Source organism: Beta vulgaris, chromosome 4, assembly GCF_026745355.1.
Source record: "Beta vulgaris subsp. vulgaris cultivar EL10 chromosome 4, EL10.2, whole genome shotgun sequence".
NCBI classification, from domain to species: Eukaryota; Viridiplantae; Streptophyta; class Magnoliopsida; order Caryophyllales; family Amaranthaceae; genus Beta; species Beta vulgaris.
In genome coordinates, this window is record NC_079205.1 from 56049545 (window position 1) to 56055389 (window position 5845).

At 36.2% G+C, this 5845-nt stretch overlaps 1 long non-coding RNA gene across 1 annotated transcript; it reads left to right on the forward strand.

Annotated features, from left to right (window-relative positions):
• Window positions 1-652: 652 nt before the first annotated feature.
• LOC125497038 (uncharacterized) lies at window positions 653-5281 on the forward strand. The gene is made up of 4 exons (XR_007273590.1): window positions 653-853; window positions 3982-4305; window positions 4562-4621; window positions 4986-5281. It is a non-coding gene; the product is annotated as an uncharacterized LOC125497038 (long non-coding RNA).
• The last annotated feature ends 564 nt before the right edge of the window (window positions 5282-5845 follow it).

Genomic DNA, 5845 nt, shown 5'->3' on the forward strand with positions numbered 1-5845 from the left:
TAATTTAATCAAACATTAATACATGGATATTTTACTAGATATTACTGACTTTTCTTGAATAAAGATTAATACAACATATTTTAAAAATAAAAATAACATAAAACCTTAACTAGATTAGTGCCTATTTTCACCGAATCTAAGCCAAATATTTTTCACAAGATTCAATTTGAGGCGTCTATGCGTAGCTTGATCACGGACGTGATCCCTACTATTCATGAATGTTTGCAAGTTTTCGACGCGATTATCAATATTGTGATATATGAAAGGTTCATCGGCGTTTTATCGCCGGCTTGAGGAGAGGCGAGAATCTTGGTCATAATCCTGAGGATCAAAACGAAGGGAGTACGAATCTCATTCATCTTCAATTATCGTTATGTATGATAATAATGCAAGCGGACATTATTTCCAAGCATGTCTTTATCACGAGTTAACTAGTAGAAAAAACCTCTTTTGCTACTTTACAAATGCTTGGGTTATTTTAACAACCCGAGCATTTGATAAGTTTTTGGAAAATTAAAAAGAAAAATTCACAAATGCTCGGGTTTTTAAAAACAACCCGAGCATTTGACTAATTTAATACTTTTTTTTTTGGAAAGGAATTTAATATTTTAAAAAACAAACCGAACTATTCCCCTCTAATTTATGTTCTCTCTCTCTTTCCCTCTCCACTCACCCTCAATCTGCTTCTCTTTCTCTCTCTTCCCCTCTTCACTCATTCTCGATCTGCTTCTCTTTACATGTCCATGAAGAGCATTGCCGCATCCTGCCGCCGCTGCTGAAGTACCAAATTTTCAAGCCTTCTCTCACGAACAGCAGGAGGTAGAATAGTTCGTTGATGTCGTTATATCTGAAGGTAACCCTAATTCTTGCTTTCTCTCTCCTTGTTCTCAGATCTGAAGGTAACCCTAATTCTTGCTTTCTATCTCCTTGTTCTCAGATCTTAAGGTATAACATTGACTTTCTGTTAGTGCATTTTTTTTAGGTTTTGCGAATTGATTCTTCATTTATTTTGTTTAATTCGCGAATATCAGTTTGCCATACTTGACTTTCTCTACATATTTTAACAGTCAGTCGAATTGATCATTTATTCGTAAAGTATTTATATAATTAATTGATACTTTCTAACTTGCCGAAACTATTACTTATTGAATCTTGCAAGCCATATGGCAGATTTAGTTTGGGAACTATTTGGTTTATTGTATCGGCGATGGACTCAAGTTGTGCTCTCAGGTCTTGAATTATGCTTACTTATTCATGGATTTATATGAAAAGCTTATAGTTGATAGTCTATATTTGAAAGCAACCTAAGGTGATGTTTTATATGTGGCTTGTGTTCTCCACTGCACCTCTCATGTTTCTGGAAACTAAGGTGTTCTCCAATTCTTTCTTGATTAGTGGTAATTCTTTTGTTGCATGTCCTTTATGCTACATGAGTGAAAGTAGGTTTGCTTTCTAAGTTGAAATCCTGCCATGTAGCTATTATGGTTGTTGAGTTACAGTCCTTGATGTTTGAATGAAAGTTAGATTTCTTGGTGTTTGATTGCTTGTTAAGAAAGTTGGAAAATGGTTAAAGTATACAAGGAAATTTAAAGTCGAGGCTATCAGGTTAGGTAGAAGCCGTCCACACCTAAATCTAGTTTCTTTCACCGTACCCAGAAATTAAACTGAAATAAAAGGATATTTGGAAACAATACTGCGTGAAATTAGATAACAAGAGCATCTATTGCAAGTGTTGCCTATCCTTTTCATCGTCCCAAATTTTCAATGTGTCTTAACAATCAATTTTTGGAACTTAATTGGGTATATATGAGCTGGTGCTAACAATAATACGCTTTTATCTCATTCTGCAGTACAATTTAGTTAACTTGAACGCAATGAGTTAAGCTTGGTGATAGAAACATGATAAGTGCATATTATGTTATATTTTTATTCCCTAATATTAGCCTTTTAGTTGTCTTTTAAGTGATAATTTTACGGTAATACTTGGAAACAATTGTACTGGTAATTTCGTTCCTTTATCTTGCTCTTTCAATTCTTATTTCATCTTTTGCTTGAAGCTTTTAATTCAATAGTATTAGTTTTTTATATTGTTCACAAGTATGACATAAGCTACGTAGTTTTGCTAATTCAATCTTTGCATCTTAATGGTCTGCTATTTCAATTCATGTTTTAGTCTAAAGTTTGTCTTATTATATTCCCATGTTTATTAGTACGTATTTCATGTAGAATTTCAAGTAGAAAGTATTCAAGTGGTTCCTTTCACTAATGCTTCAGTTTGTTTGGTTCTTATTGTAGAATTCTATTGCTAACTAGTTATTAGAGTGAAGGTATTAGTCAGATACGTGTTTAGCCTAAGCTATAATTCTACCAACCTCTATGAAGTCTTTATTTGCTAGAGTAATTATTAGCCTTTTTACCCTTAATTCATTATATGATATTAGATTAGTAGTTTAGATATACATAGTTTAAATGTTATTGTTCTGTTACTTTTACATCACTATAGTACTTCTATTTCTTGTCTTAGTAAGTAGCTTTAGTTGTTTGATCTTTATATATAATCACTTATTAGTGTTAAATCAACATCACTAGTTTTAACAGACTCTAATTGTTTAAATTCATATAATATAATTAAGTGGATAATAAAATTTAAAAACAACATCCTTTTGGGTTCGACCCGTATTTGCTCGTGATACTACTTTTGTACACCGTGCACTTGCGGTACTAGTTTTTAATCGTAGAAAACACAACACAATTGTTGTTTGGTATATGTTGTACAACTGTACTGTTTGGTGCGTCACTGCATGGTGCTAGCAAATAATAGATTGATTTTACCATATACAGTATGAGTTTGCTTTCACTTTGACTAAAACTTGAGAAGAACATGTAATTATGGAGATTTTCTGGTTCTGATGTCTTACTGATTTTTTAATGCACATCTTCTTTTCACTTGGACCTTCTAACTCAGAATGCACATGTCTTATTAGACTCTTTTAAGTTTGTTTCCCCCACCCTTCTTTTTTCTCCGTTTATCCTTGTCTCCACATGTCAATTTGATTTGCATTTTCAACCATGTCCTTCCCAGATATCCGTCTGCATGCATGTGTGTGTGCTCAGAGAATAAAAAGAAATAACTTCACAGTCTGCATTATTGCTTTTGTGGCTTGCTAGTTTAAGTGTGACATAGGTTTATTTGCACTATTTTTTAGATGTCTGATAAATGTAATACCCTCCCCTCCCCTCCTCTCCCCTGCTGCACAACTCCCCTCCCCCACTGTCCCTGCTGCACACCTCCCCTCCCCCACTGCCCTGCACCCCTCCATTGCCCCTGCTTCACACTTCCCTTCCCCTCCCCTACTGCACCCCTCCCCTGCTGCACACCTCCCCTCCCCCACTGCCCCACACCCCACTGCTCTGCACCCCTCCACTGCCCCTGCTGCACACCTCCCCTCCCCTCCCCTCCCTCCCCTCCCCTGTTGCACCCCTCCCGTGCTGCACACCTCCGTTCCCCTACTGCACCCCTCCCCTGCCAGCACCTATTCCTGTTCCTGATCACATAACAGACACATACCACTTAGCAGCACCTGTAATATGATGCAATCTGTTCCTTATGATATTTATAATGGCCCACTGCACCTAGACATTAATCAGGGATTTCTTGAGCACGCCTCCCAACTTTATTGAATTATTGTGACACGCTTGAGTGTTTTATTCATGTTGTAGGAGTAATATGATATTCTCAAATGAGCCTTCAATAGGGAAAAATCATATGTTGTAGAAAACATATGATGGAGGCTCTGGTAAATTCAAAGATTGCATAAGTGAGGCACATGACTGGAAAAGCAGGTCTTCTTTATTTTATCCATTGCACATTGGTGAATATGTGTGTTTGTGTGCATTTGGTGTGTGTGTTTGTGAATTAGTCATTGGTGAATATATCGTTTTTTTCGAGTAACTAAATGGATTTTATTGTCCATGCATCAGATGGTTTAGGAAATGCACTTTATGAACTTGTTTCTTGTGTAAACGATGGGGTAAAGGCTACAAATTAGCAATGCACTTCAACAAGTGATTCTAGAGTTATTTCTGATAGGGACTGCAAGGATACAATGGTAACTAAGTCCTCTCACCTCAATGTTTTCAACGAACAAGACTGATGCACTTCGACAAGTGATACAGGAGTTACTCCAGGTGAGAACTCCAAGAACATGCCGATAACTAACTTGTACCGTCTGGAAGATGATCACATTGCAGATGTTCTCTGGAATCTTATCGCTTGATATTATGACTGCCCTTTTTGCAATGGTGGTGAGTTTTTCCTTCTACATCCTTCAATCAATGCAACTACTTCATAAGGGATTCTGCAACCTGGTGCAGTTCCTTTGTTTATTATGTGCCTGCTGAGGCTTTGTGTTTTGTGAAGTCCATAGAAATTTGGATTCAGTGAATCTGCTCAATTTATGTTCTGTCTCTACATCAATTTGTGTTTTTCCTGCTGAATTGTGTTATGGTTTTTTCTTGCGTTTTTCGACTTTCTTATTTCTATCTTTTAATTGTTGTATAGGTTTATCTGATACTTGATAAATGCATTCTTGCTGGAGAGCTTCAAGAAATGAGTAAGAAGGTGTGTATCCTCCTCCTTTATTTTCTTTCTGTATTGATGTGGTCTTTAGTTGCTTGGTTTGCGTTCTTAGTTGCTTGGTTTGCGTCCAGGCTTCTTCAACTTCGGAATCTTGTGTTGAGTTGTCCAAGTTACAGTTCTACCCAAGTTTTGTTATTGATAATAGCTTGATTTTCCTCAAAGACTCTAAGTATTAGTCCAACCCCCCACCCCCACACATGCTCTCTCCTCAAAGACCCTCTCTCGCAACTGTTCTTTGTCCATTTAACATCAATTCCTTTCTTTTACTTATTTTTCGCTATTCACTGGTTGTGAATTTATCTTCTGATTGCTATTTTGCTTGTGTATAATTCTAAAAATACTGCAGGTTCAGCTCCTCTTACAACGGTTCAGTTGCGTAATTAATGACTACATGATGCATGAATTTCTGTGATATTCTCTGAATTATGTAGTATATATTGGATGTTTAATTGTTGAGCAGAGAGGGAAATTTAATTAGAGTTGAAAAAAGGATTGTGTTTATCATTATACAGTTAGGTAGTCACTTTTAGATTGTGTTTATCATTTGAATTTGTTGTTGGATGAAAAAAGGACTTACATGAAGGATGAAGATGTATTGACGAATTCCTTTTTTTTTTATGTATTGAACATTTGTTTTTCCTACCACTTGTACTAAGTACCTGCTAGACCTGTAAAAATTTTTTTTTAGAAAAAAAACTATCAAATGCTCCGGTTGTCAAGAAACAACCGAAGCATTTAACAAACAAATGCTCCGGTTTTTACTAAACAACCGGAGCATTTGACTATCAAATGCTCCGGTTTTTTAAACAACCGGAGCATTTGAGTTACAAAATGCTCCGGGGAAAACCGGAGCATTTGCAAAATGCTCAAATGCTCGTATGGCTTCTGCTACGCGCTAAATACGGAGCATTTAATGGGTTTTCAACCGGAGCATTTGATGTTTTTTCTACTAGTATATATGCCGGTTGATAAATTATTACAAAACGAGCTTGTAATACTCCTAGTTCACGCTCCACATCCTTTTGTTTACTCTCTTGCTTTTGGTAAAAAGGCTTTCATTATCATTCAATGAAGAGATATACAATAAACGCGACCTATTGAGGATATTTATAGTTTTATACCATATGTAAGGTAATAATCGATGTGGTACTGGTGGTCATTGATAACATAGTTCACTGGAGGTGCACGACTTTCAAATACATTGTT